We start from the raw sequence: 23,705 nt of genomic DNA, 5'->3' as shown, positions 1-23,705 counted from the left end.
CTTGATAACAGTTACCAGCTTTCAGACTGGCTAGTCTTGGTTCTGGCTTTTCTTGGTGCCCCTTCCAGGCTGGTTTGGGCTCCATTTAATACCTCCTTCCTTTCCTTTCTTCCTCTCTCCTTTTCCCTTCCCTTTCCTCTTCCCTTTCTCTTTCCCTTCCCCTTCCCTTTCTCCCCTCCCCTATCTTCCCCCCCTCCCTCCTTGCCTGCCTGCCTTCTTTCCTTCCTTCCTTGTTCAATACAGAGGATAGATCCCAGGGCCTCTGCACTGAGGTACAGCCCAACCGTTTTTATTTTTATTTTGCTAAGTTGACACGTTGCTTGGCTCCAAATTGTGATCCTCCTGCCCCAGCCTTCAGTGTTCTGGGATTACATTGTCCACTACCACACCCTACAGTACTTTCTTTTGAGTTCGTGGAAGTTCAGCAACCCAGCTAACCTTTCGAATGGGGGAGTGAGAAATGGAGCAGGTTCATCTTATGCTAAAAGGTTAATTTTACTAGGGTAAATTTTTCCCTTAGAGTAGAAAATTACTCTCATTCCAAGGCGCAGCTTCTCCTGTGCCAAAGGGTTGCAGAGTCTGTTGCTGAGCTTTTCTAAGAAAATTAAGTGTTAATGTTTGGGGTAGTAGGTTCAAGAGAAAGTACTCGGTTTTGTTGTCAACACTTCTCAAAACTACATCATAGAAAGCTTTTAGGATGATTATAAAAATTACAACTCCCATTTGCTTGAGCACAGAGGATAAAGCAGCTTCCCATTTCTGATCATCCTGGCACCAGGCGAAGGGACCTCTCCAGCCTGCAGTGTGCTGCAACTGCTGTCAGAATCCAGGGGTGAATCTTGGGCTGGATCTTGCAGTTCTAATAAACAAAGCATACTACATTCATGCTTGTTCCCCCCGCAGAGCAGGTATTTGGACCCAGTAGGAATCCTTGCTGAGTAGTCTGTCATAAGCAGGACATGATCAAGGCTTCCATACAGTGGCTGGAAACACTGCATTGTCTTGTTTCCAGTCACTGAGGTGGGTTGTCATGTGTTTTTGGATCAGCACAAAAGGTCAGACATGGGTGCCTCATGTTTGCTCTTTTATACATTGACCGGGTCAGGCTTTTTGCTCCTGTGTCACATGATCCTTGGCTGGAGAGCACAGGAAGGAGGACCAGGTGATACCGGTAACTCTCAGTCCCCATCCTGGTGTTGTTCTGCCTCTTGTCTTTCTACTCCCAGCTGGTCTGTGGCTACTGCTGGCCCCCTTCCTACTTTTCTCACTGTTTCTCTCTGGTTACCTCCCTGCCCTCTTAAACTTGTCACTTAACTGTTGACATTCCCCTAGGTTGTGACCTGTGGTACTAAAGTATTTGCACTTTACCTGGACAGCTGCATCTGTTCCAGGGATTCAGAGATGATTCTAAGACAAAGTTGACATCTCTATTCCAGAACTTGGTCTTTGGGTCCACGGACAGCTCAGACCCAACCATGGTGCTCCCACCCTTGAGGCTGTGCCTCCTCCCATCGTCTTCATCTCCTAACAGTGGCCAAGATTGTTGTGCTTCTGATATTCCAGGCTCTGTTCCAAGCATTTGCCATGCTTACCTCATCTAACCTTTTCCAGAGCCCAACAAGGAAGTTACAATTAGTATCCTCATTTCATACATCTGAGGCCCCAAGTGAGTCGGTGCCTTGCTCCAGGCTTGGCAACTAGTCCTGCATAGAGCTGGGGTTTGGAGGCTGGCTGTCTATGCTGCAGCTCCCACTTGTAACCACCCTGCTGTGTGTTTGCTGTTGAGCAGATGCTCCTTCTCCTCTGCCTCCCATGTCCAATCCAATGTCAACTCGGTCACTTTCACCTCCAGGATAACTTGAGCCTTTCTATTTTTCTCTGCCTTCATACTCACTGTGCTGATCCAAGCCATTCCCTTTTGCCCGGACATGCACGATGGCTTCCCAACGGCTCCTCCATTGTCTTTCTTTTCTCCTTTCCACTCCATATATTTCCCATATTACAGCCAAAAGAAAACCTCCTTCTCTAAGACAGAAATCTGATTGTCACGCCACTAACTAAAACACTGCAACGGTTTCCACTGTCCTCAGGGCACTCTGAGCTCTTTAATGCACTTTAAAAACCATGCCTTGGGCCTTTCCCTTCCAGCCCATGCTGGTCCCCAATGCCACCCCTCCCCTTGCATGGTTCCAATGCCCACTCTTTCTGAACTCTTCCCTCCCCTGGCTCCTGGCATGGCCCCTGCTCCCCCTCACCTCAGGCCCTGAGCAGTCTGCTCCCTGTGCCTGGAACACCCTTCCCCTTCTTATTGTCTGGTTTCCTCCCAGCCTTCCTTTAGCTCCAGCCATCTCCATTTGTGATTCCACAACAGACTATGGTGTTTGGTTGTGTGTTCTAGCATAGCTGCGTTTCCTCTGCACTGGGCTCTGCTCCAAGCTCTTTAAATATATTAACTCACTTCATTTTGCAACAGTCATTTAAAGCACAATTAGTATTCCATTTAGCAGATGCAGCACTGCATATGTCACAGTTGCCGCCCTAGTTGTCTGTCACCAGAGGAAATCTGATTCAGGGCTCTGGCTACCCTGGTATTGCCTAGAGCAGAAAAGGCAAATTGTGGATGGGAGTGATCTGGAGATCAGCAACAGCCCGAAGCTGCTTCTGCAGGTGGGAGAGACAGAAGAGGTGATGTCTTGTGGGTGGCCCCACAGAACTGGAACCCAAGAGGAAATGAGGCCACCACCACTGAAGTCATCTAAACAGCCAGTGGGTGAGCACCCGGACATTCCCTGCTCCTACCCATCAAGATCACCACTGCTTCCTGATGGCCCAGCTCACCAGACACTTGGGGCAAGGAGCCAATTCTTGAGTTGGCAGGGGGCCTGGGAACGTGGTACGCTGGGGTCATGGGAAAGAGGGGAGCAGACTGGGAACAGGCAGGCTGAAGGCAGACCCGGAGAGATGGTAACTGATTTGCACAAGTTGCACAACTTCTGAACGGCTGGGCCCAGGTCATTTGGGCCCAGAGTGTGTACCCTGGGAATCTCGGAGAGGGCACCAAATCGCCGTACCCGTGATGTGTGATTCTATTGTACCCCTGGAAAGGATGGCCATCATCAGGAAATCAAATACCAAAAGCTGGTGAGGCTTTGGGTCGGGGGAGGAACCCTCCTACATGGCTGGTCAGAATGTCAACTCGTGCAACTACTGTGGAGATCAGTATGGAGAGTCTTCCAAACTAAAACTAGACATTCCATTTGGTCCAGCTATTCCCCTTCGAGGTATCATCCCCAAAGAATTAAAGCCATCATATTATGGATACATGCATACTTATGTTTATAGTAGCATAATTCATAATAGCTAAGTCTTGGAAGCAGCTTATATGTCCATCAACAGAAGAACAGATAAAGAAAATGTGGTGTGGGCCGGGAATGTAGCTCAGCAGTGGCGTTGCACCTGCCTGGCAAGTGAAAGGGCCTGAGTTCAATTCCTGGTACCAGAAGAAGAAAGTATAAAATGTATACTAAGATAATATGGTATTTATACATGATGGAGTACTGCTCTGCCATAAAGAGGATAAACTTGAGGCATTTGTAGGGAATGGATGCACCTTGAGACTGCAAAGTTAAGTGAGATACATCAGACTCACAATCTCAAATATTGCATGGTTTCTTTTATACGACAAACAGACTATAAATAAAGAGCAAAATAAAAGCTAGATAATAGGAAGTAGGGAGATAGATCTTTCTCAAATGGGAAAGGGATCGAGAGATGCAAGGAAAGGGATGGGAAGGAAGGGAAAAGAGATGAAAAAATGAATTAAGATGTGCTGTGCACATGTACCAACTCCACACACGGGATGTAAACATTATGTACCACAAACATGTACTAATTAAAAAACAGTTGTACCTTCTGAACAGGAACATTAAACAGTTAAATGAGTTAAAACGCATTGAATACATCAACTATCCCAAATAGTATCTGGAATGTCATAAGCTCGGTAAATCAGGGTCACTATTAAAGAGATAACAGTCTTACTAGAGTCAGCCCCAGCATTGTTCAAAGCTCTTTCTCTACGAGTCATTGCTGTCTGTTTTACAGATGACAAAACTGAAGCCTCAAGAGCCTGACTTGCTCATGGTGACAGCAGAAATGAGAGGAGGACTCAAGAATTGGACTTCAGAGTTCTCATGTTCACGGCCATATTGAAATTCCTATGGGGTCTGCATTGCAGGACTCCTCCCAGCTACACTGCAGTATCAGTGGGGACATGCTTTGCACATTCTTGCCTTCAGCTCTCTGGCACTATTTGCTCCATGAATTATTCAATGGCCTGGTGGCCATTGCAGGCCATATGCAGATGGCCCTGGAGAATGCATGGTGCACAGGGTAATTCTAGTTTTCCAATTAGCAGCAAGGTGCTGAGCTGCGAGCCCGAAGCCTACCTATCTCCAGGAATGGGTTACAGCTCTTCTCCACAGGGCAGTGCCAGGCTTTGTCATTTCATTCACCTCTGCAGTGTCTTCCTCTTGTTCTCCTCCTCCCAGAGGTCATCTATTTTCTACTCCCCTGAGAGCTCCAAGGCAAGGCTAAGAGTTAGAGGGGCACACTGCAGCAGAAATGTGCAAGAGAAAATGTGTAGGGAATAAGGAAAGGGGACATTACTAGAACCTCTGCAGTGGGTCCTAGTGTCCTGCGAGCCATGGCAGCACAAGACGAATTAACTTATTATACAGGAAAGGTAGAAAAATGAGACTTTGAGAAGAAGCTGAGCTTTGGGCCTGATCAGTGCTGCTCTGGGCGGCAAAGAGGAAAGCCCCCAGCTTCCTGCACCTTTTATTCAGTAGGTCAGGAGAAATAGATGTAACAAATGACTCAGGACAGAGAGTTCAGTGCATGGGGATAAACAAGGTGTAACAATCCAAGAACAATGAGGAACTGAGAAGATGAAGATTTGGTTCCTCCCAGGATGTCTTCAGCTCGTGTAATCTTGTCCTGGAGAATCACAGTATCACCGGATCGTTGAGGTCTCAGTTGTGACCTGCGGGCCAAAATAGAATTATGTCTCAAAATGCCATAGCTGGCCTGTAGGCAGGAGAAGTAGAATTTTTCCCTAAAATTATGTAGCATTGCTCCTGACAAAAATGAAATGAGATGAAAGATCGCCATGAAGAGGTCTTGGGGGATTTCGTTATTCAAAAGAATTATGAACATAATTCAAAAAAAGCACCAATGGAGCTGAGCTGAGACGGAGCATTGCTGTACATCTTGTTTGAGCAAATTGGTTCTTCGGTATCTGAGTACTTGACTTTGTGCAGTGCAAGTCAGTCGCCTTCTTTGCCTCTGTTTCATAAAGAAGAGGGCAGAGACCATTTTCACCAACTGTGGGGAGGGTACAGTCACTAGGGAAGGGGTGTAGTCAATTATTTGCAGAATGGCCTTTTGACATGAAGACATTGGATAAGATTAATTTTTTGATCTGTTGCAACAAGTGTGAGGCTAGGGGTATTGTTCTTTCTTGAGATTTTTCTCATCTTGCCAGCAGAAAAAGTTGGGCATCTTGTAGGAGGCTGATGCGTCCTTACCTCACAGATAGTATGAATTATGTACCTGGTAATGGTGCCCTCTTCCCTCTGGCTGTTTACAGAAGGCAGAACCTCTCTGTCTGCCCAGCTCTGGAAGCACGAGGGATTTCACAGGAATGCCTTTTATGTTCTAGCTTACCCACGGTGCTATTCTAGTCTATCTTATTTTCTTTGTCTTTTTCTCCCCTGGCTTATGTTTAACTGACTGCCCCTTGTTGAACTGTATGCATCTATGCCAGCCATCCTTGGTCTTTCCCAAGATGAAACCAATAAACTCAAAAGTTTTGATCTAAGAGTTGAGTCCTGGCTTTGTTTTAGTGGAACACTTCGAATTGCTGACATGTTTCAATGTTTTTATCATCACTTTGTAGAATGAACTAATGGAGCAGAGATCAGTTGATGGCAAATAGTTGTATATTAAAAGCCAGAGATCCTAGCTAAAAAAAATAGTAAGTTTAGAATTGGTTGATTAAGAATTACATGTTAACAATTGACTTAATTTTGGTAATATTTTTAAACAAGTTTGCATGTTATTAATACAGATACAAATAGCCTGCAATTCATGAATTTTATTTTATTAACCACAGCCAATCTACCTATATTTTAAAGATAATTGCATATACACATGGTGGGAACAGAGTCCTCACTGGGCAGACTCTCACTGGGTCCCAGAGAATGTCAGAGAGGATGTGGAGAAGCCCAGCAAGAACTCCACAGACCCCTGGAGGCTGAGCACTGCAGCTTGGGAATCTTGGTGTATTTGTCAGTTTCCATCACTGTCGTGGGTTACCCTGAGGCTGAGGACTTTATTAAGAAAATAAATTTATTCAGCCCATAGTTCTTGAGCTTCAAGGTCTTGACAGTGGCGTGAGCTCTGCTGTGGGCAGGGCCCAATGGGGAAGGCAGCAAAAGGGTGGGAGGGCACATGTGAGGGAGAGAGGGCTCTGCAGACAGGAAGCCAGAGAGAGAGACTCTGGGTCAGGCTTGCTCTTGGAACAACTCACTCCTGAGAGAACTGACTCAGTGACCCAGAGGACTATTTTAATGCCTTCTGAAGGCAGTGCCCCACAATCCAAGGGCCTCCCTCTGTCCTCCCCTCTGAGAGGCCAGGCTGAAGCCCAGTTGCCAACACACGAACCCGTGGGCGACCAACCACACCAAACCCAAGCGCTCTCTCGTTGTTCCCCCTTTGCTCAGTGCTAACATCCTGAGCTGTGCTTTTGTACCAAGCATTTCCTTTGTGTGAAAGAATGGAAAATGATCAGCTCAACCTCAGGCTTTCATTACCGCATTTCCCTTCAAACTTTCTAGATATGCATCAAAATCACTTCATTATATTTGAACAGTGTTGAAATAAATGTATGTTTAGATTATCATTTTAATTTTTTAGGTACTCTGATATAATATTTTATTGTTGTCAATTATATATAATTTACCAATTTTATATTCGTATTTAGTGTTTTTTTTGTGTGGCACTGGGGATCAAACTCAGGACCTGGTGCTTGCAAAGCAGGTGCGGTGCCACTGAACTAAATTCCTAGCCCAATTTGATATTTGTATTAAAGTATAGATATAAGAAGGTAAAGATCTCAGTTGAGTAAGGTGTCAAGGGTTTGTAATCCTAGCCGTCAAGAGGCTGAGGCAGGAGGATTATCTTGAGTTCAAGACCAGCTTAAACTTCATTGTAGCGAGATTCTGTCTCAAAAAACCAGAAAACTGAACCAAAAAACAGGCAAGGGTCTCTTTTTGTGAGACAGATACAGTAGATAAAAGAATCGCTCGACTGAAGTCACATCACAAATTAGAGGTTGATACAAGACTTGAGCTTGATTTTTGCAAATGAATTCTGCTGCGTGGGCTCTATAGGATTTTTGTGGTCGATCCACGGAATTTACTGAAACCATCTGGGAAGCGAAGTTTCCATGGATAAGCTCGGCTCAGGAGGGGCCTGTGCTTTAACCCCTATGTCTGCTGCCTTTCACTAGCAGGCCCCTGCTGACACTTCCCAGGCACGAGGGAAAGAAAGCTGGCCAGGCGTCCTTCCCCTTATCTCGGCGTGGATTTTTAAACTCAGCCCTCGACACGGGCTAAGGCTACATTATTATCCAGCCTGGCCGGCGGGGTCCCTGAGGAATTTCTCTGAGCACATACAGCTTGTTTTGTGAAGTGAAAACCAAGTAGCCCATGTTTGGCTGGGAGTGGAAAAACAAAACAAAAACAAAAACGCAACTCAGTAGAGGAAACAAAGTGAAACACAGGCGCCCTTTCTCTCCTCCCGGGTGGCGCAGGCTAGGGGAGGGCGCGCGGTGCGGAGGAGGCGGCTGAGTTTATTTTTAACGCCAAGTTCAAGGCAAACTCTGCGTTCTTTCCTTTTATAAATAGACTTTTAGCCTCTTGAAGCGTTTTGACTCGATTCTGCCTGTGGGGTAATACCCTCTTTGGGGCTGGCAGCTCTCGCTGGACCTTTTCCCATTCCGGGCTGACTGGGCCAAGAGAGGGATGGAAAAACCCAGAATTTCTTCTCAGAAGGCAGGATTAGCATACGCACTCTGCCTGGCAGCCAGCTTGGAGCTTGAGCTTCTCTGCATTAAAAATTTTTTTTAAAAATACTTCATGGTTAGGAAAAGGTCTTCTAAAAACAGTTTGGATTAGTAAAATAGAGGTCTTTTTGAAGTCCATCACAGGCTTATAGCCCTTGTATTTGTGCACAGCGCAACATGCACGCACATGCGCAGATCTGTGTGATTGGTAGCTACTTGCTAATCTTTGAGGTGCCAGGCACTCTTTCCCACGCCCTGAATGCTCTGAACAACCCTCTCAGGGTAATAGTATTGCCCCGTTTTATAGACAGGACTATTAAGATTTGTTGCCACTTAGAGATTTCATAATAAATACACACATTTAGATACGATATTCTTGTGCAGTGAACAACCTGCACAAAGGTGCATGGTGGCCTTAGGTAAGTACACACGTATGGACTCCCACAGGCATTTTATTTATTTATTTATTTATTTATTTATTTATTTATTTGGTACCAAGTATTCAACTCAGGTTCTTGCGCCTGTGCAGCAGGCGGCGAAACCACTGAGCTAAATCCCCAGCCCCTCCCACAGGCATTTTAAAGGAGAGGGGACTAATCATTTTGCTTTCTAGAGTTAAGCAGGCTGATCTGACCCCCCCCCCATTAAGTTTATTGGTACATTTCAGGTATACAGTTACATTCATCATTGTGATCTTGTATCATTACATAAGTATCCTGGTTCTTATTTTTTTCCCTTTCCCCTGCCCTCCCTTCACCTCCCCCACCCTTCCCTATTTGCAAAGACTTTGTTTCCATTTTTTTTCCTTTTCTCATATTTTTTCTTTTCCCTTCTTTCCTTTCCCCTACCCCTCCCACTTCCCCTACTCCTTTAGACTTTTACTTCCTATTATGCAATATCAATTATACATTTTAAAATTACAATATCAAGATCTAGGAGACATTACCACAGATTTTACAGAATTTGAAAGGATATAGAAAGCATATTACAAAAATCTTTTTTGAAATAAATTTGACACCTTCTAAGAAGTACCTTGGAAGACAAATTAATGAAACTAACTCTGGAGGAAATATAAAATTTGAATAGCACCTATTAAAGTATGTTCTTAGCTTGAAAACCTACCTGTATGACAACAGGCTCATATACATTTTAACTGATAATTATATCAAATATTTTAAGCAAAAAATAGAAAGAAACTTCTCCCCTCATTTTAGGAAATCAACATTGTCCTAATCCTAAAACTGGATAAAGATAATAGAAGAAAAAAGTGTGAACATAGAAATTTGTTTAACAAAACAAACTATTAGAAGTCAGATCTGGCAGTATGTCGAAAGTGGTTTTATTATAGGGATGGCAGTGTTGGTTCAGCATTGGAAGATCCACCCCCAAAAGTTATCATTTTAACAGAGGAAAGGGCAAAGCCATATGATCCTGTCACTAGTTGGAGGAAAAGTATTGGACTAAATTCTACAGCTGTTCATGGTAAAAGCTATTAGGAGACTAGAAGTAGAACAGAACCTTCTCAACAGATCAAAGACATATACTCCATACTTCCAGCAAAAATGCCTTGTATGAATGGAGAAGATACAATGCTTTCTCCATAGGGTGGGGAACAAGGGCAGATATGCTTACTCTTCATCTGTCCATTAAACTTTGAAACATAGGCCCAAACCAAAATAGTCTGGCAATAAAATGACACAATTAGGGCCAGGGATTTAGCTCAGTGGTTCCTCCACCTGCCTTATAAGCACATGGTCCTGAGTTCGATCCCAGGTGCCAAAAAAAAAAAAAGACACAATTAGGATAGGATTGGCAAGGTAGAAGTAAAATCTTTATATGTAGATGAAATGATCATCTACAGAGAAAATACTAAGAAATCTCCAGGACCCCCAGAACTTGTATTTGAATTTAGCAGGATTAGAAAACGCAAGGTATATATAAAAATTCCAATCTAGGTACACTTGCTATAAATGAAGAATTAGATATTGAAATTTAAATGTTACATAGGAGCACAAAAGACCTAGAAAAGTAAAAAGAAAAAAAAAGACAGTGTTGGAAGACATTTATTACCTAATTTTAAGACTTCCTCTAAAACTACAGTAATCAAGGCAGTGTTGGTTTAAGGAAAGACATATAGATCATTGGAATAAAACAGAGACTTTAGAAATAGAACCACAAATACATGGTCCACTGAGTTTTGACAGATTATTTAACATTAAAATTTTATAGAACATAAACTCAATTCAAGAGCAGAGGAAAAGATAGTGTTTTCAGCAAATGGCACTAGAACACCTGGTATCTGTATATAAAAAGATAACCTCAATACTTTATTTCCATACATAAAAATAACTTGAAAGGATCTATGAACCTAAATATGAAAGACTAAAACTATAAAACTTTAAGAAGAAATTATAAGAGAAAATGTTTATGAATTTAGGGTAGGCAAGAATTTCCTAGGATATAAAAAACATGATGTATAAAAGAAAAAAATTGATAAATGAGATTCTATCAAAATTTAGAACTTTAAATGACATTGTTAGGAAAATGAAAAGTAGTCCTTAAACAGACCATATTTATAATGCATATAACCCATGACCAGAATATATAAAGTATTCTTACAGCTTATTAATAGACCACCCAATAAAAACATAGACCCAAGAAGATAAAAAATACCCAGTGCAGCACAAGGAAAGGTGTGCAACACTAGAATCAGAAAAATACTAATCAGTATAATAACAAGATTAAATTATACACTCATTAGGGAAATGAGATTAAAAGTTTTAAAAGAACAAATGTCAGCTTAGGTGTGAAGCAGTTAGAACTTTCTAATACTGCTAAAGTGAATGTAAAATGATAAAACCATTTTGGAAAACAATATAGAAATTTCTTGTATTACTGTTAAGAACCAACAGTCCTATTCTTAAGTTTTTACTTGAGAGGAATGAAAACACATGTTCACTATAGATTTGTACAAATTGAGTAACCCTCATCTGAAATTCTTGGGACCAGAGTGTTTCAGATTTTCGTTTGAAATCCACTTGATCTGCAAAGAGGATAGCTACTCCTGCTTTTTTTCGGGTTCCTGTTGCATGGAGTATTGTTTCCCATCCTTTAACTTTCAGACTATGAGTTTCTTTTTGAATTAAATGTGTTTCTTCTATGCAACATATTGTTGGATCTTGCTTCTTGACCCATTGTGTCAGTCTATTTCTTTTGATTGGTGAATCGAGAACATTAACATTGATGGTTATAACTCATACATATTGACTTATTATTGTCATGACTTTTTCTGTTTGTTGGATTCTCCCCCTTTGTGTTTAATTTCTTGTTGCACCTGATGGATTCATTCTGCTGGGCTTCCTGGGGTTGTGATCCTTGTTGTCTTTTCCTAGGATATTGTCTAAAATGTTTTGGAAGGCTGGTTTGGTATTCATGAAGTTCCTAAGGTGCTCTTTGTCATGAAAGTATCTTATTTCTCCATCAATTTGAAAAGATAATTTTTCAGGGTACATCAATCTGGGTTGGAGGCTGTTTTCTTTTAGGGCTTGAAATACATCACTCCAAGTTCTTCTTGCCTTGAGGGTTTGCATTGAGAAGTCTGCTGTGATTCTGATGGGCTTTCCTTTGTATGTGATTTGTTTCTTTTCTCTAACTGCTTGTAGAAGTTTGTTCTTCTGTTTGGTTTCTGGAATCTTAACAATTATATACCTATGTGTAGATTTTTTTGATCAAGGCTAGTTGGAGTCCTATATGCCTCACTTATCTGTATGTCAAGTTCTTTTCCCCTGCTTGGAAAGTTTTCTGCCATCACTTCTGTGAACAGTTTTTTAAGTCATCTGCACTCTCTCCTGTTTCTTCATTGACTCCAATCAGTTTTTTGTTATTCTTCTTTGCATCATCTAGCAGCTGCTGGATTGATTTCTCGTGGACCCTTACAATTTTGAAGCAATTTTTCTTTTCCTGGTCACTAATTGCAATCTTATCTTCTATATCTGAAATTCTGTCCTCACATTGGGTCATTCTGCTGCATAGACTTTCAATAGAGTTTTTAATCTCCTGGAAATCTGCATCTGTTTTATGGATTCCATTTGTTTCCTATGTTGGGATTCCATCATGTTCCTGAGCTCCTCTCTAGATTTATTAATTATGTCTTGCACTATGAGCACAATCTCTCCTGTTATCTGAGAAATTATTTCTGATTTCATTTTTTCCAGATCCTCTTTTGTTGCTAGTTCAGGGAGTTCAGGTGGTTGAGTATCAGATTGTTCCATCTCATTTCCATTTGGAGTTGCTGTAGGTGATCTGGAAGTCTGGTTTTGAGACTTGTTTACGTGTTTTCTCATTTTGACGTGGGGGGTAGGGGTGGGTGTGGTTGCTGCTGGCCCCCCTGTATGGCTCACCTCCTGTGTGCTGGCAGGGGTGGTACAACAGCCCAGAACTGATCTGACTTTAGTAACAGCTCTTCAGTGTGCTCCAGTCTGGAACTGGTACTGATCATATAAAAGACTCTGAAACTTGTTCTTGAACATGCTACAAAAACATTCGATTTGCATTTCCCTTTTTCTTCTCTTCTAGGGACTAACTATTCAACACATTTTACACACAGGACATCCTGTGCATGTGTGTATATGTGTATGAGTGTGCCAAAGTGTGGGGAAAAGTAATTCACAAACCTGGGAAGATTAAAATTTTATTACGGAAAATGTCAGTTGTCTATGGAAGTATTCCAAAAGGTCTCGTGCACCGACTTCCCCAGGACCTGCTGCCTGCCTGGCGGTTGCTGCCTGGAGGTCTGCCTTGCTTTAGCATCTGTGGTCCCTCACTCTCTTTTGTATTTTGAAATAATCTTAGACATTGTATCATTTTATCAAAAAATATTTCAGTACAATTCTCTTCAAGGAATGAACTACTTTTCTTAAACCCAGAGACAGTACCATTATTACATCTGAATGGAAATAATAAATCCTTAATGTCATCATGTACTCATGCAGTCAGCATTCAAGACTTCAGTAGTCTCCCAAACATCCGGGTTTTCTTTCTTGTTTGTTTGAAATGACCTATGGTTATATCTCTGAAGTCTCTGTGAATCTGTAAGCTTTCCCTTTCTTTCTCTCGCTTCTCCTTTTTCTAGCATCAAGATTTGCTGAGGGCATCTTCAGGATTTAGTTTAACATCGTCCTCTGCAGCATTTTGGGGGGTTGGGGGGTTGGCGTTGCTGGGGATTAGACCCAAGGCACCCCCAGCCCTACCCAAGAATTCTTTCTTAGAGGGGCCAAAGTACCTGCACATTCTTTTTTTTTTTTTTGGTACCAGGGATGGAACTTGGGACCTTGCGCTTGTGAGGCAGGCGGTGGAACCACTGAGCTAAATCTCCGGCCTTCTTTTAAGGTGCCTGGGGGTAATCTTAGGCATAGCCTGGCTTGCAAAGTCAGGGAGAAGCTCTGTGCCCTAGATTTCTTTATTTTTGTAGTTTCTAAATTTAATTTTTGTTTTTTTGAGACAGGATTTCACTACGTAGTCCAGGCTGGTCTTGAACTCACTATCTATCCCAGTCTGGCCTCCAACTCCTGAGAATCCTCCTGCCTCAGCCTTGCCTAATGCTGATATACAGGTGTTCATCACCATGCCTGGCTTCGGATTTCTTAGGTTGATGAAAGAAAACTGAGGAACTTGAGTTGAATTACAAAAGCATATGTCCTTCACTTGTGATCAGGCAAAGAGTTCGGATTTGAAGGGGTTATATAGAGCCCAGGGCAAATAAAAGGGGATTCAGAGGAACAACTTCTCAGCCAGAGCTGGGAAGGGCAAGAAAACTGAACTGTGGCACAGGAGATAGAGATAGAGACAGAGAGAGAGAGAGAGAGAGAGAGAGAGAGAGAGAGAGAGAGAGAGAGAGAGATTGAGACTCAGACTTCCAGGTTTGTTCTCACTCGAGACCACATGGCAATCGGTAGCCACCAAATAAGTTGTTGATTAACAGGCAGAGCTTCTCTTTCACGGGCTTGAAAAAGTTGGTCCTTGACACAAGTGGAGTTTAAGTAGCTGGGAAAAACAAATGTTTTAAAGTTAAAACAACTTGAATGATGTCAAATGTACATGTCTTCAACGAGTTGTGCAATGAACACATTTGATTCAAGTACTTTATTTTAAGATTCTGCTTTGCTGAAGAGGTCAGAGCACAGGGCCTGGTTTATAGCCTTGTCTACATAGGAATCTATGGAGCCGAGGTCACTGCTAGGGAAAGCAGCCCTGCCCTTGAAGAGGCAGGGGTTTCCAGCAAGCCTCAAAGCGGTCTCAGGAGGAGACAGCTGGGTGTTCTTACTTCTATGTGTCTGGAAAGTTCCAGAAGCTTCTAAAAATCCTAACACAGCGTTACACTTCCTTGGATCTTCCAGGACTCAGCTTCCTTTCCCCCAATGCAAATACGTGGTTTGATCAACACCAGCCCAATCTCTGGTCCCTGCACAGGAGCTGTCTGAGGGCTGGGGTCAAGGTCTGTCTAGCCACTTGGGTGACCTCTTGTGGGTCACTCAGTGCTCCGAGCCCCGCTGTCTTTCCTGTAACATAAAGATCCAATCACCAGCTCCACCTACAAGATGAGGGTGTTGGGAGAATCCAAGCAAAGGAGTTGTTGTGGGGGAAAGTCCTGTGTTATCCTTGACAGCATTACACGCCTGCCCTTGCTGCCTGCTTCCACCCACCCCACACACCTGTATTCACTGACTCCTGTCTGATAGCATGGATGAAACCCTATGGGTTTTAGGGCTGAATAAGGCTCTATTGCTTTGTAGCTATATCATTCTGAGCACGTCATGCTGTGAATCTTGGTTTCCTCAAAGCAGAGTTTATCACAGTGAAAAACTAGAAACAACCCTGCTTGGTAGTAATGTGAGACTTTATCCATAAACTAGGGTATATTCAGATTACTCTACAGTTATTAAGAATCATATTGTAGGAGGGTAGAAATAAATGATTCATGATATGTAAAATAAACATAAAATAATATATGTTGTGGTTTAGATCTAAAATATTCCCCTGAATTTGCACGTGCATGGAAGGAGATCAGATCGGGGGCGCTGTAGACTGTCAGTGGATTCATCCATGAATTCAGGAGCTGCGTGTGATGTCAGAAGGGGGGCCAGGGTGGAGATGGTCACTGAGGGTGTGACCTGGAAGGGTGTATTTTTGTCGCCTGCTCCTTCATTCTCTCTCTGCTCCCTGTCCACCAGTTTCTGCCTTGGAGCCAGCCAACTATGGACTAAAACCATGAGCCTAAATAAGCATCTCATTCTTTAAATTGTAGGTGTTGGATATTTTGTCCCAGTAATGGGAAAGTGATTAAGACAGTACTGTATTTATAGCTGATCTTCTGTGAAATAGAAATAAAATAAAATCTCATTATAAAATGAGAACAGTTTTAGCTCAGTGGTTCTGCCACCTGCCTTGCAACCAAGTTTGGTCCCGAGTTCAATTCCCCAGTACCAAAAAAAAGAATCGTCAATAGATTCTAAAATCCTAAGCAAATTTTTGCATTTTTTGGGGGGTGGGGTATGGAGATCAAACTCAAGACCTTGCGCTTGTGAGGCAGGTTCCGGAAACGCTGAGCTAAATCCCCGGCCCCCAAGCAAATTTTTAACGTTTATTTTATGCCCAAGCACTGCCCCCACAAGTTACCTGCTAATTATTTGGGAAATCTCATCTATACAAAGAAAGTACTTGTGCGTTACCACTTTAACATCACAAATAGTGGAAACTCTGACAGGAGAGAATGCCATTTGAAATACATAGGCCAGTGGTGGTGAACCTATGGCACATGTGCTGCAGGCAGCTATTTATTACTGAAAGCTCTAAAAGGTTCACCATCACTAATATAGGCCAAAAAAATGTTTTCCCTGAATCCCAGAAAGCCTCTGGACCAAATTTCTCGTTTATAGGAGATAGAAGATAGAGGCAAAAGTTAGGAGATGCCAGAAAGAAAAAGGTAAATCTAGAACATGAAGCAGCCCACACAATGAATCACCTAGCTTTTCTATGTTGCTATTAAAGGCTGCTGACACCTCAGTGTAAGTAGCATTGTGAGATAGAAATAAAAAAGTGGGGATCAGAATAAAAGACAGCAATGAGAAGGAAGTCCTTTTGTGTTGATATTAAGTGCACCACTGTCTTCGATCTATGACTTTACAGCTTTAGAACCAGCCCGAGGGAGAAATGTAGTTGCAAAAAAATGATAAACATCTTACTCTTAGCCACAATTCCACACTCAAATGGAACTTCTTTGCCATTTCATAGATATTTAAAGAGAGCTATAAACTTTTATATTTTACATAACTGATATCTATATTTTATAGTTACATACCAAATAATCTATTGTTCGGTGAAAGAAGTATTAATTTTTGTCCAGTTATTTCAAATAGTATGCAAATTAACAGATTAATTGAATGTGGTAATCCCAAATTCCTATATGGAGTATTCCCTATACCAGCTCCTTATATTCACTCCTTATATATCTGGATACATGCTGAAATCATTGAGAGTAATGTTTTGGTTGAACAAGAATCACTTGCTAATAGGGTATTGATACTCGAAAATAAATTTCACTTACATATTTATGGAAAAAATTGAGAACAGTTTTCTCGGACATTTATTTATTTTTCCTTTTTTTTTTTATTCCCACCAAACTTGACCAGTGTTGGTATGAAGACCAAAGCTGAAATCACCTAGGGAAGCACCTCACATTGGGTTGCAACCCCTTTAGTTCTCAATAAATGGCAGATCTTTTTTTTCAACCAATCTCAGAAATTGGACTGTAGTATAATGCAGCTGATGGATCTTCCTTTACATAGAAGAACTCTTAATCTAAACAGGTGCGGAGAAACCTGTCTGCCGGCTACTTCTCCCTTGAGGGTTTTGGGATTCTATCCCAGTGCCTTGTTCATGGCTCAAACAGGCTTTAAGTTCTTTTGAAAGTCAGTAGGCGAGGGAATTAAAGAATGAAGCTGTTTTCATATATTACTTGGGATACAGATTCCTCAGTGGCACCTGTGAAAGAGACTCAGATGTTTGATGGATTGCAAACTGAACTCCAGTTAATGGCAAGATGGAATGAGCAGAAGAGGGACCTGAGGAAGGAGTTCCTGCAGAAGGTCCAGTGGAGGGAGGAGTCCTTGTGCTGCTTAGATCCCCTGAATACAGGAGTCCACTGCAAGCCTCACTGCCCTGGGGTAGATCACAGAAGGGTGCCGGCAAAGAGCTTGGGAGCCAGGACCCTGGAGTAACTATTGGAAGCACTGAAGACCCTTAAATGGCAGAAGATGTATGTCAGGAGAGACATATTTTGTCTTTTACTTTTTTGAAAGGACTACGCAAACATGGAAGACAGACGGCACCACTTTGAATTTGAGTTAAGGGTACAGATTTCTAATGGGTGTGTGCAAGTGTGCAGGTGAGGTCCTCTGACTCCACAGAGAAGATGTAGGGACAGTGGATGGAGCTTATAGGAAAGTACTATGGTTCTAGTGCTATTTCTGCATCTATTCCTACTTCACAACTCTGGGCTACTGTAAGCATTGGCTAATAAAATCCTTTTCAAAGTAGGTTTCCATGTGGCCAGTCTCGGTGTGGCATTGCATGCAAAAGATACCTTAGAAATCTCAAAGCTAGGAATTGGAAAAAGACATAATCACCAGTATACCTGAAATTAAAATAGTAAGGGGCAACAGATATAGTCTGTCAATTAATTTGAAAGACATGTAGGGCAGGGGATTTAGCTCAGTGGTGCTGCTGCCTGCCTTGAAAATGCAAGGTCCTGAGTTCAATCCCCGGTACCAAAAAAAAAAAAAAAAAAAAAAAAAAGAATAAATTATATCTATTATATGTAGCAAGCATCATATATACTGGTAAAACTATATAGTTGTTCATTTTAACATCAGGAATAAGATATCTATTGTTTTTATTTGGACATTTCAGTCACAGCACTAAGACAAGAAAAGGAAGGCATAAGGATTGTAAAAATAAGAGAAACTATCACTGTTCATAGACGTATGACTGCCTCCATAGAATCTAAGACAAAATACAAGGAAATAATTTGAGCCCAATAAATACAAGCCTGGTATAGAAATAGTTTGCATTCTCATGCAACATCAATGAATAATTTTTAAATAAAAAATTAAAAATATTAATTACAAACACTTTTCTTCCCAAATTAATTACTAAATTAAGAACAACCTCAGCTGGCTTTTTTTGGGGTAAGTCACAAAATGATTGAAAAAGTCACATAGAAAAGCAAGGACCAAGAAATTGTGGAAGACCCGGGATGAAAAGGTCACTCAGTCAAGTGTGTCAGCCTTGAGTGCTAGGAAGCTGGAATTTATCCCCCAAAATGGACCTCATATGATTGCGGGAGGAGCTGGGGAAACAAAGGGCTGGAAGAAGAAGCTGGGGGATCTGAGGAGAATGTTTAACCTGTTCTCTTGAAACAGTAAGTGAACAAATCAGGTTTTACAGGGAAATCCGAGAAGCCCTGTACATGAGCGGCTATCAACACTGTACCAAGGAGGGAGCTCTTGGAGACATCTGTGTGCAGCCATGGCCGCCCTCTCTGTGGCTCTTAGCTATGTGTCTGGTAGGAGGCCTTAGGCTGCAGGAGCAAAAGCTGGGAAGAGCAAAGGTGAGTTGGAATCCTTTGAATACTACTTCCATGTCCATCGCCACACCTGCTATGGTTTAGATGTGATCCAGCCCTCCCAAACTCATGTTGAAATCTGGTCCCCAGTCTAAGTGTTGAGAGCTAGGGCTCTCCCGAGATGGTTAGACTGGGAAGAGGGATCCATATCTTTCTTGATTGGACTAGCTCCTGCAAGGGTCAGTTACTATAAACTAGGGTTAACCCTCGGGCCTTGTCTTCCACATGGCCCTTGCTGTCTGCTCTCTGCCAGGAGTTACAGCAGTGCATAGCCCTTGCTAACGTCATGATCGTGTACTTCCAGCCTCCAAGCTATGGGACAGAATAAATCTGTTGCCTTTATAAATTGCCAAAGCTCAGTTACTTTGTTACAGCATCAGAAAATGGACTAAGACAGCATTTCACTGATGGAGAGCCTTCCCTTTTCTTCCACATCCAAATCCTTTCATTTCCACACAAACTGTCCTCTTGGCCAACTTGAACATGGAACCACACAGGGAAGGAAATATATACCTCAGAAACTGCAGTCACCAACTAAACAGCACATCAAGATTCACATTAAAGCTACTGTAATGAAGGCAGTGAGTTATTTGGTGCAGGTAAAACTACCACCACCACCAAAAATCAACCAACCAACCAGTACAGGATGAATATTTCTTATCCAAAATGGTTGCAAATAGAAGTGTTTTGGATTTTTTACAATTTTAAAATATTGTCATAAATGTAATGAGATATGTTGGGTATAGGACTCAAGTCTAAATATAAAACTCATTTATCTTTCATGTGTACCTTATACACATAGCCTGAAAGTAATTTAATTTTATACAGTACTTCAGTGTGTTTGTGTTTTGACTGTGACCCAGCACCTGAGGTCACACAAGTGAAATTATTTAGTTGTGGCTTTACATCAAGGCTTAAAAAGTTACAGAGTTTGGAGAATTGTGGATTTCAGAATTCTTGATTAGGGGTGGTTAACCTGTGACAGCATAGAAGAAAGAGTCTGAAAAAAATTCTTATCTCACACTAGTGACAAAATTAAATTGCACATAGATGAAATCCTAAAATACTAGGTGTGAAGACCAAACTTAAAACTCTCAGAAATAAAATATAAGAAGGCTGGGGATTTGGCTCAGTGGTTCCGCTGCCTGCCTTGCAAATATAAGGTCTTGAGTTCGATCCCCAGTATCAAAAAAAAAAAAAAGAAAGAAAATATAAGAGAATTTTTTTTGGACTGTGCTAAGGAGAATTTACAGTTACCCGCCATATCCACAGGTCCAAATCCATGGATTCAACCAAATGCAGATGGAAAATATTTGAAACAATGCTTGTGTCTTCTCTGAACATTCACAGAGCTTTTTCCTTTTCATTAGTCCCTAAACAAAACAGTATGACAACTGTTTACATAGTGTTTACATGGTGTTGGGTATTATAAGTAATCCTGAGATGGGAGGATGGGCATAGGTTACATGCAAATACTATGCAACTTTCCATAAGAAACTTGAGCTGGACAAACTCTCAGGTATTCCAGAGGATCATGAGGGGCCCACAAGTTTGAGGCCAGCCGGGGCAACTTAGCAAGACTCCACCTTAAAAAAACAGAAAGAAAGAAACAGAAAAGAAACAAAGAAACTCAAACACCCATGGATTTTGATACCTGTAGAGGGTTCTGGACCTAATTCCCTTTCAATGTACAGGGATAACTGCATGACATAAAAAAGAGGAAGAAAAAAGGAAAACAAAGAATGATACACTGGACTGGATTCTAACTAAAAACTGCATAACAATCGATTCATAAAAACTAAAAAGACAAGCTACACATTGAAAAAAGTGGTATTTGCAATGTATAGCCACCAACAAATGATTATTTATAACATGTAAAGAATACTTTCAAATCAATGTGAAGAGTTCCTAGAGGAGGATAGAAAATTCACAGAAGACCAGATCAAAATGTGGCCCATTCCACATGATAAAGTAAGGCTCACACTTAGTGAGCACTAAGCATATATGGCTCTAAAGGCTTTATTGAACCTTAAATGTACAGGCCAAATGCAATTATTGGGCCCTAAGCAGATGGCTCTAAGTGCTTTCCATGGATTAACACACACAATCCTGGCAATAACTGCGTGAGGTTTTTACAACTAACTCTTTCCTCTCCCTGACAGGGAAAGCAGGCCCAATGTAGTAAGTAGAAGCAAGCTAGTAAGTAATAAGTAGGGCCAATCTAGTAAGTAGTAAGTAATAAAGCCCAGATTTGAACATCAGGGGTTTGGCTTCAAAATCTGGGCTTTTACTGCTGTTGTTTAATGGGATTCAGAGCCTCATTTGGGAAAGTTGCAGTAATTCTGCAGGTGAATAGTGGTGACAGATGCATAACACTAAATGCACCCAATACTACTGAATGCCACTGAACTGTACACTAGAAAAAATGGCTAAAATGATGAATTTTTTCTTATGTATATTTTACCACACTAAAAATATGAACAAAAATAACAGCAAAAATAAACACCACTCTGAAAGGCAACTTGTAGTGTTATTCAGAGACATTCAAAGAGGGGCAGAGGAGGATTATGCCTCTGTCTTTCACTCTGTCTGTCTGTCTGTCTGTCTCTCCTGATAGCTCCCACCACTGGTTTCCTGCTCTCCAAACTCCAAGGAGATGCCACAGCCTCAGCCTAGGGGCTCCTCTGCCCCCTGTGGGCGTCCAGGTTCCCAGGGGTATCTTTGTTTCCTCTCAGGCCCTGGCTTCTCTTCTACTCTGCGCCCATTGCCCGTGAGGATGGGAGGCCCTGGGGGTCTCCTTTCCTCTCCTGAGCAGATCAGCACCCAAGCTTTGCATATTTGTTTTCAGAGTTATCGCCTCACTACAAATTTTGATTTCTTCCTGTGCCCAGAGATTTGTTTTTGGTTCCTTGACCCTACTGTAAAGTGTAACCAGGAGTACGAAAGACCACCTTTCATGTTAAGGTTCAAAGTTTCGGGATGGGAATTATGTTGTAACTCCATAAAATGGTTTATCAAAGCAGGACTTGCTGGTTATGATGAAGCCCTTAGGGAGATCTCTTTATATGCCAATATACAGATTCCTCCATTTGCTTGCAGATGTAAAGAAAACCCCCAAAACTGATAGCAGAGGTCACCAGGGAAGGAGTCTTGGGATCAGTGACAAGGGCTGAGTGAGGGGAGAAAGGAAAAAAAAAAAATCACTTGCCACTTCCCATCTTTTCTTCATCTTGAATTTTAAAAAATAACCATTGGGCCAGGGATTTAGCTCAGTGGTTCTGCCACCTGTCTCTCAAGCCCAAGGACCCGAGTTTGATCCCCAGTACCAACCCCACCCCCAAAACAAACCATATGTCATTCTGACGATAATAATGAATATTCACAATAAAAGCTGTGCCCTAACTGGTGTAATAAGCACTCAGCATTTGATGCTGAAAGTTTCCTCTGGAACACACCGGGAAGGGTGATGACTTCTGAGGCGACGGTTCACAGAAGAAGCGACCTCCGCCGAGGCTGCAGTGGCGGGTGCAGGGTCTGCCTAGAGACCCTTTCTGTAATTTGAAAGGGAGCCTGGGAAGGGAGTCACTGGCTGTAGAGATGAATCGTGGGGCGGTCGCGGTGGATCTGCAGCTGCTTCTGTCTCTGAAAGCAACTCTGGGGAGAGTCAAGAGTACAGCCTCCTCCTTTAATTAGCCCGAGGAGCCGGAAAGGTAAGTGCTGGAGACTGAAGCAGCCCTGAAGCTGGGATTTCATCCCGGAAGCACTGCACTGCCACGTTGCTAGGAGACCCAGAAAGCTGGAGCTCTTCTGCCACAGAGAGTGCTCCTTGGTTTCAGAGAAGCGGGAAGAAAGCAGTCATGGCATTCAGATTTCTGCATTAAGACGGAGATGGCGAGGGTCTATATCCATACCTTGTAATGAAGGTACATGCTTAATCTGCTATTTTTTATATTGATTTTTTACACTAAAAAGTCCACTTTTTGCAGGACACAATGGCACATGCCTGTGATCCCATTTTCCCAGGAGGCTGAGGCAGGAGGATTGTAAGTCTGAGGCCAGTCTGGGTAACTTAGTAAGATCTCATCTCACCCCCCCCATCCTCAAACAATAAACAAACACACAAAAGCAGCTAACCAAACAAATAATCTGTTCTCTAGATGCGGACATACTAATCTTACTATACTTACTAGCTCATTCTCTAGTTTCTAGTGATCCTAAATAAAACTCAGATCATGGTATTGCCCTGCTTAAACCTTTCAATGCCTTTCCATTACTCTTAGGATCAAATCTCGACTCCTATAGCTCACATGTGAGGTGACTGTACAATTAAGCATCTAAACTGGGATGGCTATTAATACCGAGGGCAGGAAAACAGGTGCAGTGGGGACTTTCCTTGGAAACCGAAGACCTAGCCAGGAGGCCCAATGAGCTCTGGTTCCTGGCCTCCTCTGTTATCATTCCCATCTGCTCACTTTGCCCTGGGTGTGCTGGCCTCCCTCTGTCATTTAAAAAGCCACTGCAAAGTCTTCACTGTCCTTCTGGTATGCTCATGTGTGCCTTATTTATCTTCAGGGTTTCAGAGTTCAAAAGCTCAGGAAGCCCTTCCCTGTCCACCCAGTCTAGAATGCTCTTCTCTTTTTATCTCTGCTCATTTCCATCATGTTATCTGTTACAATCTGGAAAGACGTTGTTTATGATTTGTTTATTACCTGTATCAGCCACCAGAGTGAGGTCAAGGATTGACCTGTGGTATGGGCGCAATCAGTATGTGGCAGGCAAACAAATAGACCGTCAGGTGAGGCCTTCAAATTGGGCCAAGTGCCCCGAAGACAGCCTCGGCCTGGATTCTCATCCCAAGAAAAAGGTGCAGCCTCAGCCCAGCACAGTGAATGACACCAG

General features: G+C 42.2%; 1 long non-coding RNA gene across 1 annotated transcript in view; it reads left to right on the top strand.

The window, feature by feature from the left end:
- The window catches only part of LOC147823577 (uncharacterized), a 96,040-nt gene extending 90,155 nt beyond the window's left edge, over positions 1-5,885 (top strand). Inside the window, exon 3 of the long non-coding RNA XR_015443538.1 lies at positions 4,102-5,885. This is a non-coding gene — a long non-coding RNA (uncharacterized LOC147823577). The remainder of the gene's footprint in view (positions 1-4,101) is intronic.
- The last annotated feature ends 17,820 nt before the right edge of the window (positions 5,886-23,705 follow it).

This window comes from Heterocephalus glaber, unplaced genomic scaffold (genome assembly GCF_053883595.1).
Source record: "Heterocephalus glaber isolate CG9 unplaced genomic scaffold, H.glaber_assembly_v1.0 deba00001572, whole genome shotgun sequence".
NCBI classification, from domain to species: domain Eukaryota; kingdom Metazoa; phylum Chordata; class Mammalia; order Rodentia; family Bathyergidae; genus Heterocephalus; species Heterocephalus glaber.
This window is presented reverse-complemented; position numbering and strand designations above follow the sequence as displayed.